The sequence below is a fragment of the Vicia villosa genome, linkage group LG3 (assembly GCF_029867415.1).
Source record: "Vicia villosa cultivar HV-30 ecotype Madison, WI linkage group LG3, Vvil1.0, whole genome shotgun sequence".
NCBI classification, from domain to species: Eukaryota; Viridiplantae; Streptophyta; class Magnoliopsida; order Fabales; family Fabaceae; genus Vicia; species Vicia villosa.
In genome coordinates this window covers 76596508-76609835 of record NC_081182.1, presented here as the reverse complement: position 1 = coordinate 76609835, position 13328 = coordinate 76596508, and the positions used below count along the sequence as shown (strand labels likewise).

The 13328-nt window shown below is 29.4% G+C and overlaps 4 non-coding genes across 4 annotated transcripts; all 4 read left to right on the top strand.

Annotated features, from left to right (window-relative positions):
- Positions 1 to 905: 905 nt before the first annotated feature.
- TRNAD-GUC (transfer RNA aspartic acid (anticodon GUC)) lies at positions 906 to 977 on the top strand. Its single transcript has one exon. It is a non-coding gene; the product is annotated as a tRNA-Asp (tRNA).
- Positions 978 to 3664: 2687 nt separating this feature from the next.
- On the top strand, positions 3665 to 3736 carry TRNAD-GUC (transfer RNA aspartic acid (anticodon GUC)). Its single transcript has one exon. It is a non-coding gene; the product is annotated as a tRNA-Asp (tRNA).
- Positions 3737 to 6417: 2681 nt separating this feature from the next.
- Positions 6418 to 6489, top strand: TRNAD-GUC (transfer RNA aspartic acid (anticodon GUC)). Its single transcript has one exon. It is a non-coding gene; the product is annotated as a tRNA-Asp (tRNA).
- A 2684-nt stretch (positions 6490 to 9173) lies between these two features.
- Positions 9174 to 9245, top strand: TRNAD-GUC (transfer RNA aspartic acid (anticodon GUC)). Its single transcript has one exon. It is a non-coding gene; the product is annotated as a tRNA-Asp (tRNA).
- Positions 9246 to 13328: the final 4083 nt, after the last annotated feature.

The following is a 13328-nucleotide window of genomic DNA, read 5'->3' as shown; positions in this document are numbered from 1 at the left end:
TACCATCAGCATTAAGAAAACCTCATTCTCTAATAGTAGCTTCTCCGATTGCTGCAGCAGCTTGAAACCTTGCAGTTGCCACCAAGGAATTTTCTGCATGGAAAAAATCAGTACAAAACCAGCATGATTTAAACCAGAATAGCAGACAAACTTTAAGACCTCATAAAGTATAATGAATTAGTATTAGAGACGTAAATTACTCCAAAACCAAATAACCAATAAGATGTCGTCTATTTTTTAAATATAAGCTAGTAACACACTTTCTTTTTAGCATTTAATCCATGATTGGGTGAATGGTACATAGACTAGTAGTACCTTTTGGTGACAATCAGGACTTTCTTTCTAGTACTATGCTTGTCACTTTGTTTGCTGTGATTTGTATGGTTACATTCTTCTTTTTCTTTATTAGTGCATGAAATCCTTTATGATTATCTTCATACTCATATAGTTCCTAACAATAAAGGTTGCAACCCTCCTAAAATTAATTGGATTAGGTGCATTAATGATGGTGTAACTAGAGGTTTTATAGGTCCTTGTACTAGTGGTGGTATCTTTAAGAACCACTATACTAATTTATGGAATTGTTTTGATCTAAACACCAGTAACGTTACTTCATTTATAGTTGATTTAATTGATGTCACGGAGGTCGTTAAATCTACTTTCAAAAATGGGTGGAACTCTATGTGGCTCAAGAATGGTTCTCAACTGATAACTTTAACTGCTAATCTAATAATAATTTTTCTTGGAAGCTTAGAAAAAGAAGGATTAATTGCATAAAGTTTACAACAAAAATTTATATCTTCCTTATTTGGATGATGTTATTGGTATATTTAAAGAATAAATTGAATGTTCAATAAGTTTTTATACATTTAAGTAATTATACATTAAAGCTTAAGAACAATTGAGTCGTTGTAGTATAGTGGTAAGTATTCCCGCCTGTCACGCGGGTGACCCGGGTTCGATCCCCGGCAACGGCGTATTTTTACTTTCATTATTTATAATTTGGATTTGGACAAGATTCATTTAAATTTGAAAAATAATAAATTGTATCTCTCTTTTAATAATGATAAAATATTTATAAGATGCTTTAAATAATGCCTTTGCTCTTTTTTTAGAAACAAAATACCGTTGTTTAAAATTTTAAAATAAATAACAATGCTTGTTAAAACACATTATCTATCTCAACCCTTTGATTGATATGTTGTAAATTTGAAAAATAATATCATTTCAATTTGAAAAATAATATATTTTATCTCTCTTTTAAGAATGACAAATATTTATAAGATTCTTTAAAAAATGTCTTTGCTCTTTTTTGGTAGAAACAAAATACCGATGTTTAGAAATTTAGAATAAATTACAATGCTTGTTAAAAGATATAGTCTATCTCAACCCTTTGATTGATATGTTATAATACCATACCATTTTTATTCATAGAAAATGTCCCAAAAACATATAATCATAAGAGAAAATTTAATACTTTAATATATGTTTTGTTTCATTATCTTACCTCAAATAAAATTTTAGTTCCCTAATTTAAAACTAGAACTCATGATTCCATAGTTTCTTTTATCAATAAAGTGTTAAATCTAATCCATATTAAAATAAAAAAATAGCAGGATTTTGGGTCATCAATGATATTTTTACCTTGAAGTTGCATATGAACAGAAATGAATAAAACTTAAAATTTTTATATTGTTTGTGAATATTTTAGTAGGCTATATGTCCAAAGTGAAAGAAATGGACATCTCTCATCTCCTCTTCTTTTTTGCCTCATATAAGATCTAATTGACACTCATACTCCATCTCTTATTCTGTATGGTGATGATATGATGGCTTTTTGTCGAAGAAAAAATGCAACGTTCAAAACTTGCCAAACTTATTCAACAGGTAGGTGCATTGAGACTTATGGCCAAATGGTTAATACTCTAAAATATACTATTTATACATGTTTTATTTCTCATCACACGCTTCTCACCATCACTGATACTCCTGGCTTCTCTATCATTAACATTACTTTAATTTGCTTAAATATTCATGATTTTAAAGGTAGGCCAAAGCTTTTTATCCACTGAACATTGTTGGAAGGATGAGATCTTAGTTATATGCTTAAAAACCTTCTTTTTTGTCCATTGCTAGTAGAAATAATTAGTTAAATGTTTCTTTCAAAGCATGCTTGGCTATAGGTTAAAGGTGCATTTTGGAATGTGATATTAATAATTAAAACAGTGTTATTGTATCGTGGGACAATGTTTGTACTCCTCATAAAGGAAGAGGTTTGGGTAGCGGGTCCCTCAAAAAGTGAACGATGAAGCCTCCATTAAGTTTTGTTAGGTGATTACTATTTTCTATAACCAAGGAGAAAATTTTATTTGAGCTAGAGAGATGAGGTGTAAGGTCATATTAGCTATCACATTTACTCGACTATTTGGTATGGTAATAAGAGGGGGTGTGGATATCATCTTTGATAACAATAGTTGGTTTCTTTGCAAGAGAAAGAAGATCGTGTTTTGGATTGATTCTCAGAACAAACATCTTGAAACTAAAATTCTCAATATCCACATTTATGTTTATAATTTCTTCCATGCCCATGTGAAAGATATCATTAACAGAAATAATTTGGTTTTGCTTTATTTTATTATTCTGACTTATCCGTCAAACGTAACTATGTCCAATCATATTAAGAATTCAAATATTTTTAATTGTGACTTCTTAATATGGAATCATAGTAGTATTGGTTATCTTAATTTTAATTAAGCATATAATCTTATTAACACCAATGGCCAATAGCTACCTTGAGTTACAACTATCTGGATTCGAATCCTCTTAATCTTTGAACAGTTTGTGGATTACTTATCATAAAGTTCCCTTTGATGGGAACCTATCATATTGAGGTATTACACATGGTCTCTCAATGTGATATGTGTTGTTTTGGATCAGAACCTAACCATCATTTGTTGTTAGATTTCTACTATCTTTCACTTTATGGAAATGGCTTGCAAAGATCTTCCATATTAATGTTCTTTTCTATGTCCGCCCTTTCTATTTGGAGAATTTGTTGAAGCAGTTGGCCCAATCAATTCAAACTTGTCACTTTGTTTGCTGTGATTTGTATGGTTAAGTTCTTCTTCTTCTTCTTCTTCTTCTTCTTTATTAGTGCATGATTATTGAATCTTGAAATCCTTTGTGATTATCTTCATACTCATATAGTTCCTAACAATAAAGGTTGCAACCCTCCTAAAATTAATTGGATTAGGTGCATTAATGATGGTGTAACTAGAGGTTTTATAGGTCCTTGTACTAGTGGTGGTATCTTTAAGAACCACTATACTAATTTATGGAATTGTTTTGATCTAAACACCAGTAACGTTACTTCATTTATAGTTGATTTAATTGATGTCACGGAGGTCGTTAAATCTACTTTCAAAAATGGGTGGAACTCTATGTGGCTCAAGAATGGTTCTCAACTGATAACTTTAACTGCTAATCTAATAATAATTTTTCTTGGAAGCTTAGAAAAAGAAGGATTAATTGCATAAAGTTTACAACAAAAATTTATATTTTCCTTATTTGGAAGATGTTATTGGTATATTTAAAGAATAAATTGAATGTTCAATAAGTTTTTATACATTTAAGTAATTATACATTAAAGCTTAAGAACAATTGAGTCGTTGTAGTATAGTGGTAAGTATTCCCGCCTGTCACGCGGGTGACCCGGGTTCGATCCCCGGCAACGGCGTATTTTTACTTTCATTATTTATAATTTGGATTTGGACAAGATTCATTTAAATTTGAAAAATAATAAATTGTATCTCTCTTTTAATAATGATAAAATATTTATAAGATGCTTTAAAAAATGCCTTTGCTCTTTTTTTAGAAACAAAATACCGTTGTTTAAAATTTTAAAATAAATAACAATGCTTGTTAAAACACATTATCTATCTCAACCCTTTGATTGATATGTTGTAAATTTGAAAAATAATATCATTTCAATTTGAAAAATAATATATTTTATCTCTCTTTTAAGAATGACAAATATTTATAAGATTCTTTAAAAAATGTCTTTGCTCTTTTTTGGTAGAAACAAAATACCGATGTTTAGAAATTTAGAATAAATTACAATGCTTGTTAAAAGATATAGTCTATCTCAACCCTTTGATTGATATGTTATAATACCATGCCATTTTTATTCATAGAAAATGTCCCAAAAACATATAATCATAAGAGAAAATTTAATACTTTAATATATGTTTTGTTTCATTATCTTACCTCAAATAAAATTTTAGTTCCCTAATTTAAAACTAGAACTCATGATTCCATAGTTTCTTTTATCAATAAAGTGTTAAATCTAATCCATATTAAAATAAAAAAATAGCAGGATTTTGGGTCATCAGTGATATTTTTACCTTGAAGTTGCATATGAACAGAAATGAATAAAACTTAAAATTTTTATATTGTTTGTGAATATTTTAGTAGGCTATATGTCCAAAGTGAAAGAAATGGACATCTCTCATCTCCTCTTCTTTTTTGCCTCATATAAGATCTAATTGACACTCATACTCCATCTCTTATTCTGTATGGTGATGATATGATGGCTTTTTGTCGAAGAAAAAATGCAACGTTCAAAACTTGCCAAACTTATTCAACAGGTAGGTGCATTGAGACTTATGGCCAAATGGTTAATACTCTAAAATATACTATTTATACATGTTTTATTTCTCATCACACGCTTCTCACCATCACTGATACTCCTGGCTTCTCTATCATTAACATTACTTTAATTTGCTTAAATATTCATGATTTTAAAGGTAGGCCAAAGCTTTTTATCCACTGAACATTGTTGGAAGGATGAGATCTTAGTTATATGCTTAAAAACCTTCTTTTTTGTCCATTGCTAGTAGAAATAATTAGTTAAATGTTTCTTTCAAAGCATGCTTGGCTATAGGTTAAAGGTGCATTTTGGAATGTGATATTAATAATTAAAACAGTGTTATTGTATCGTGGGACAATGTTTGTACTCCTCATAAAGGAAGAGGTTTGGGTAGCGGGTCCCTCAAAAAGTGAACGATGAAGCCTCCATTAAGTTTTGTTAGGTGATTACTATTTTCTATAACCAAGGAGAAAATTTTATTTGAGCTAGAGAGATGAGGTGTAAGGTCATATTAGCTATCACATTTACTCGACTATTTGGTATGGTAATAAGAGGGGGTGTGGATATCATCTTTGATAACAATAGTTGGTTTCTTTGCAAGAGAAAGAAGATCGTGTTTTGGATTGATTCTCAGAACAAACATCTTGAAACTAAAATTCTCAATATCCACATTTATGTTTATAATTTCTTCCATGCCCATGTGAAAGATATCATTAACAGAAATAATTTGGTTTTGCTTTATTTTATTATTCTGACTTATCCGTCAAACGTAACTATGTCCAATCATATTAAGAATTCAAATATTTTTAATTGTGACTTCTTAATATGGAATCATAGTAGTATTGGTTATCTTAATTTTAATTAAGCATATAATCTTATTAACACCAATGGCCAATAGCTACCTTGAGTTACAACTATCTGGATTCGAATCCTCTTAATCTTTGAACAGTTTGTGGATTACTTATCATAAAGTTCCCTTTGATGGGAACCTATCATATTGAGGTATTACACATGGTCTCTCAATGTGATATGTGTTGTTTTGGATCAGAACCTAACCATCATTTGTTGTTAGATTTCTACTATCTTTCACTTTATGGAAATGGCTTGCAAAGATCTTCCATATTAATGTTCTTTTCTATGTCCGCCCTTTCTATTTGGAGAATTTGTTGAAGCAGTTGGCCCAATCAATTCAAACTTGTCACTTTGTTTGCTGTGATTTGTATGGTTAAGTTCTTCTTCTTCTTCTTCTTCTTTATTAGTGCATGATTATTGAATCTTGAAATCCTTTGTGATTATCTTCATACTCATATAGTTCCTAACAATAAAGGTTGCAACCCTCCTAAAATTAATTGGATTAGGTGCATTAATGATGGTGTAACTAGAGGTTTTATAGGTCCTTGTACTAGTGGTGGTATCTTTAAGAACCACTATACTAATTTATGGAATTGTTTTGATCTAAACACCAGTAACGTTACTTCATTTATAGTTGATTTAATTGATGTCACGGAGGTCGTTAAATCTACTTTCAAAAATGGGTGGAACTCTATGTGGCTCAAGAATGGTTCTCAACTGATAACTTTAACTGCTAATCTAATAATAATTTTTCTTGGAAGCTTAGAAAAAGAAGGATTAATTGCATAAAGTTTACAACAAAAATTTATATTTTCCTTATTTGGAAGATGTTATTGGTATATTTAAAGAATAAATTGAATGTTCAATAAGTTTTTATACATTTAAGTAATTATACATTAAAGCTTAAGAACAATTGAGTCGTTGTAGTATAGTGGTAAGTATTCCCGCCTGTCACGCGGGTGACCCGGGTTCGATCCCCGGCAACGGCGTATTTTTACTTTCATTATTTATAATTTGGATTTGGACAAGATTCATTTAAATTTGAAAAATAATAAATTGTATCTCTCTTTTAATAATGATAAAATATTTATAAGATGCTTTAAAAAATGCCTTTGCTCTTTTTTTAGAAACAAAATACCGTTGTTTAAAATTTTAAAATAAATAACAATGCTTGTTAAAACACATTATCTATCTCAACCCTTTGATTGATATGTTGTAAATTTGAAAAATAATATCATTTCAATTTGAAAAATAATATATTTTATCTCTCTTTTAAGAATGACAAATATTTATAAGATTCTTTAAAAAATGTCTTTGCTCTTTTTTGGTAGAAACAAAATACCGATGTTTAGAAATTTAGAATAAATTACAATGCTTGTTAAAAGATATAGTCTATCTCAACCCTTTGATTGATATGTTATAATACCATGCCATTTTTATTCATAGAAAATGTCCCAAAAACATATAATCATAAGAGAAAATTTAATACTTTAATATATGTTTTGTTTCATTATCTTACCTCAAATAAAATTTTAGTTCCCTAATTTAAAACTAGAACTCATGATTCCATAGTTTCTTTTATCAATAAAGTGTTAAATCTAATCCATATTAAAATAAAAAAATAGCAGGATTTTGGGTCATCAGTGATATTTTTACCTTGAAGTTGCATATGAACAGAAATGAATAAAACTTAAAAATTTTATATTGTTTGTGAATATTTTAGTAGGCTATATGTCCAAAGTGAAAGAAATGGACATCTCTCATCTCCTCTTCTTTTTTGCCTCATATAAGATCTAATTGACACTCATACTCCATCTCTTATTCTGTATGGTGATGATATGATGGCTTTTTGTCGAAGAAAAAATGCAACGTTCAAAACTTGCCAAACTTATTCAACAGGTAGGTGCGTTGAGACTTATGGCCAAATGGTTAATACTCTAAAATATACTATTTATACATGTTTTATTTCTCATCACACGCTTCTCACCATCACTGATACTCCTGGCTTCTCTATCATTAACATTACTTTAATTTGCTTAAATATTCATGATTTTAAAGGTAGGCCAAAGCTTTTTATCCACTGAACATTGTTGGAAGGATGAGATCTTAGTTATATGCTTAAAAACCTTCTTTTTTGTCCATTGCTAGTAGAAATAATTAGTTAAATGTTTCTTTCAAAGCATGCTTGGCTATAGGTTAAAGGTGCATTTTGGAATGTGATATTAATAATTAAAACAGTGTTATTGTATCGTGGGACAATGTTTGTACTCCTCATAAAGGAAGAGGTTTGGGTAGCGGGTCCCTCAAAAAGTGAACGATGAAGCCTCCATTAAGTTTTGTTAGGTGATTACTATTTTCTATAACCAAGGAGAAAATTTTATTTGAGCTAGAGAGATGAGGTGTAAGGTCATATTAGCTATCACATTTACTCGACTATTTGGTATGGTAATAAGAGGGGGTGTGGATATCATCTTTGATAACAATAGTTGGTTTCTTTGCAAGAGAAAGAAGATCGTGTTTTGGATTGATTCTCAGAACAAACATCTTGAAACTAAAATTCTCAATATCCACATTTATGTTTATAATTTCTTCCATGCCCATGTGAAAGATATCATTAACAGAAATAATTTGGTTTTGCTTTATTTTATTATTCTGACTTATCCGTCAAACGTAACTATGTCCAATCATATTAAGAATTCAAATATTTTTAATTGTGACTTCTTAATATGGAATCATAGTAGTATTGGTTATCTTAATTTTAATTAAGCATATAATCTTATTAACACCAATGGCCAATAGCTACCTTGAGTTACAACTATCTGGATTCGAATCCTCTTAATCTTTGAACAGTTTGTGGATTACTTATCATAAAGTTCCCTTTGATGGGAACCTATCATATTGAGGTATTACACATGGTCTCTCAATGTGATATGTGTTGTTTTGGATCAGAACCTAACCATCATTTGTTGTTAGATTTCTACTATCTTTCACTTTATGGAAATGGCTTGCAAAGATCTTCCATATTAATGTTCTTTTCTATGTCCGCCCTTTCTATTTGGAGAATTTGTTGAAGCAGTTGGCCCAATCAATTCAAACTTGTCACTTTGTTTGCTGTGATTTGTATGGTTAAGTTCTTCTTCTTCTTCTTCTTCTTCTTTATTAGTGCATGATTATTGAATCTTGAAATCCTTTGTGATTATCTTCATACTCATATAGTTCCTAACAATAAAGGTTGCAACCCTCCTCAAATTAATTGGATTAGGTGCATTAATGATGGTGTAACTAGAGGTTTTATAGGTCCTTGTACTAGTGGTGGTATCTTTAAGAACCACTATACTAATTTATGGAATTGTTTTGATCTAAACACCAGTAACGTTACTTCATTTATAGTTGATTTAATTGATGTCACGGAGGTCGTTAAATCTACTTTCAAAAATGGGTGGAACTCTATGTGGCTCAAGAATGGTTCTCAACTGATAACTTTAACTGCTAATCTAATAATAATTTTTCTTGGAAGCTTAGAAAAAGAAGGATTAATTGCATAAAGTTTACAACAAAAATTTATATCTTCCTTATTTGGAAGATGTTATTGGTATATTTAAAGAATAAATTGAATGTTCAATAAGTTTTTATACATTTAAGTAATTATACATTAAAGCTTAAGAACAATTGAGTCGTTGTAGTATAGTGGTAAGTATTCCCGCCTGTCACGCGGGTGACCCGGGTTCGATCCCCGGCAACGGCGTATTTTTACTTTCATTATTTATAATTTGGATTTGGACAAGATTCATTTAAATTTGAAAAATAATAAATTGTATCTCTCTTTTAATAATGATAAAATATTTATAAGATGCTTTAAAAAATGCCTTTGCTCTTTTTTTAGAAACAAAATACCGTTGTTTAAAATTTTAAAATAAATAACAATGCTTGTTAAAACACATTATCTATCTCAACCCTTTGATTGATATGTTGTAAATTTGAAAAATAATATCATTTCAATTTGAAAAATAATATATTTTATCTCTCTTTTAAGAATGACAAATATTTATAAGATTCTTTAAAAAATGTCTTTGCTCTTTTTTGGTAGAAACAAAATACCGATGTTTAGAAATTTAGAATAAATTACAATGCTTGTTAAAAGATATAGTCTATCTCAACCCTTTGATTGATATGTTATAATACCATGCCATTTTTATTCATAGAAAATGTCCCAAAAACATATAATCATAAGAGAAAATTTAATACTTTAATATATGTTTTGTTTCATTATCTTACCTCAAATAAAATTTTAGTTCCCTAATTTAAAACTAGAACTCATGATTCCATAGTTTCTTTTATCAATAAAGTGTTAAATCTAATCCATATTAAAATAAAAAAATAGCAGGATTTTGGGTCATCAGTGATATTTTTACCTTGAAGTTGCATATGAACAGAAATGAATAAAACTTAAAAATTTTATATTGTTTGTGAATATTTTAGTAGGCTATATGTCCAAAGTGAAAGAAATGGACATCTCTCATCTCCTCTTCTTTTTTGCCTCATATAAGATCTAATTGACACTCATACTCCATCTCTTATTCTGTATGGTGATGATATGATGGCTTTTTGTCGAAGAAAAAATGCAACGTTCAAAACTTGCCAAACTTATTCAACAGGTAGGTGCGTTGAGACTTATGGCCAAATGGTTAATACTCTAAAATATACTATTTATACATGTTTTATTTCTCATCACACGCTTCTCACCATCACTGATACTCCTGGCTTCTCTATCATTAACATTACTTTAATTTGCTTAAATATTCATGATTTTAAAGGTAGGCCAAAGCTTTTTATCCACTGAACATTGTTGGAAGGATGAGATCTTAGTTATATGCTTAAAAACCTTCTTTTTTTTCCATTGCTAGTAGAAATAATTAGTTAAATGTTTCTTTCAAAGCATGCTTGGCTATAGGTTAAAGGTGCATTTTAGAATGTGATATTAATAATTAAAACAGTGTAATTGTATCGTGGGACAATGTTTTTACTCCTCATAAAGGAAGAGGTTTGGGTAGTGGGTCCCTCAAAAAGTGAACGATGAAGCCTCCATTAAGTTTTGTTAGGTGATTACTATTTTCTATAACCAAGGAGAAAATTTTATTTGAGCTAGAGTGATGAGGTGTAAGGTCATATTAGCTATCACATTTACTCGACTATTTGGTATGGTATTAAGAGGGGGTGTGGATATCATCTTTGATAACAATAGTTGGTTTCTTTGCAAGAGAAAGAAGATCGTGTTTTGGATTGATTCTCAGAACAAACATCTTGAAACTAAAATTCTCAATATCCACATTTATGTTTATAATTTCTTCCATGCCCATGTGAAAGATATCATTAACAGAAACAATTTGGTTTTGCTTTATTTATTATTCTGACTTATCCGTCAAATGTAACTATGTCTAATCATATTAAGAATTCAAATATTTTTAATTGTGACTTCTTAATATGGAATCATAGTAGTATTGGTTATCTTAATTTTAATTAAGCATATAATCTTATTAACACCAATGGCCAATAGCTACCTTGAGCTACAACTATCTGGATTCGAATCCTCTTAATCTTTGAACAGTTTGTGGATTACTTATCATAAAGTTCCCTTTGATGGGAACCTATCATATTGAGGTATTACACATGGTCTCTCAATGTGATATGTGTTGTTTTGGATCAGAACCTAACCATCATTTGTTGTTAGATTTCTACTATCTTTCACTTTATGGAAATGGCTTGCAAAGATCTTCCATATTAATGTTCTTTTCTATGTCCGCCCTTTCTATTTGGAGAATTTGTTGAAGCAGTTGGCCCAATCAATTCAAACTTGTCACTTTGTTTTATGTGATTTGTATGGTTAAATTCTTCTTCTTCTTTATTAGTGCATGATTATTGAATCTTGAAATCCTTTGTGATTATCTTCATACTCATATAGTTCCTAACAATAAAGGTTGCAACCCTCCTAAAATTAATTGGATTAGGTGCATTAGTGATGGTGCATTAATGATCTTCCATATTAATGTTCTTTTCTATGTCCGCCCTTTGTATTTGGAGAATTTGTTGAAGCAGTTGACCCACTCAATTCAAACTTGTCACTTTGTTTGCTGTGATTTGTATGGTTAAATTCTTCTTCTTCTTTATTAGTGCATGATTATTGAATCTTGAAATCCTTTGTGATTATCTTCATACTCATATAGTTCCTAACAATAAAGGTTGCAACCCTCCTAAAATTAATTTGATTAGGTGCATTAATGATGGTGTAACTAGAGGTTTTATAGGTCCCTCCACTAGTGATGGTATCTTTAAGAACCACTATACTAATTTATGGAATTATTTTGATCTAAACACCAGTAACATTACTTTATTTATGGTTGATTTAATTTATGTCACGGAGGTCGTTAAATCTACTTTCCAAAATGGGTGGAACTCTATGTGGCTCAAGAATGGTTCTCAACTGATAACTTTAACTGGTAATCTAATAATAATTTTTCTTGGAAGCTTAGAAAAAGAAGGATTAATTGCATAAAGTTTACAACAAAAATTTATATTTTCCTTATTTGGAAGATGTTATTGGTATATTTAAAGAATAAATTTTATGTTCAATAAGTTTTTATATATTTAAGTAATTATACATTAAAGCTTAAAAACAATTGAGTCGTTGTAGTGTAGTGGTAATTATTCCCGCCTGTCACGCGGGTGACCCAGTTTCGATCCCCGACAACGGCGTATTTTTACTTTCATTATTTATAATTTGGATTTGGACAAGAGTCATTTAAATTTGAAAAATAATAAATTGTATCTCTCATTTAATATTGATTAAAATTTTAAAATAAATAACAATGCTTGTTAAAAGACATTATCTATCTTAACCCTTTGATTGATATGTTGTAAATTTGAAAAATAATATCATTACAATTTAATATATTTTATCTCTCTTTTAAGAATGACAAATATTTATAAGATTATTTAAAAAATATCTTTGCTCTTTTTTGGTAAAAACAAAATACCGGTGTTTAGAAATTTAGAATAAATTACAATGTTTGTTAAAAGATATCGTCTATCTCAACCCTTTGATTGATATGTTATAATATCATACCATTTTTATTCATAGAAAATGTCCAAAAACATATAATCATAAGAGAAAATTTAATACTTTAATATATGTTATGTTTCATAATCTTACCTCAAATAAAATTTTAGTTCCCTAATTTAAAACTAGAACTCATGATTACATAGTTTCTTTTATCAATAAAGTGTTAAATCTAATCCATATTAAAAATCCAAAAATAGGAGGATTTTGGGTCATCAGTGATATTTTTACGTTGAAGTTGCATATGAACAGAAATGAATAAAACTTAAAATTTTTATATTGTTTGTGAATATTTTAGTAGGCTATATGTCCAAAGTGAAAGAAATGGACATCTCTCATCTCCTCTTCTTTTTTGCCTCATATAAGATCTAATTGACACTCATACTCCATCTCTTATTTTGTATGGTGATGATATGATGACTTTTTGTCGAAGAAAAAATGCAACGTTCAAAACTTGCCAAATTTATTCAACAGGTAGGTGCATTGAGACTTATGGCCAAATGGTTAATACTCTAAAATATACTATTTATACATGTTATATTTCTCATCACACGCTTCTCACCATCACTGATACCCTTGGCTTCTCTATCATTAACATTACTTTAATTTGCTTAAATATTCATAATTTTAAAGGTAGGCCAAAACTTTTTATCCACTGAACATTGTTGGAAGGATGAGATCTTAGTTATATGCCTAAAAACCTTCTTTTTTGTC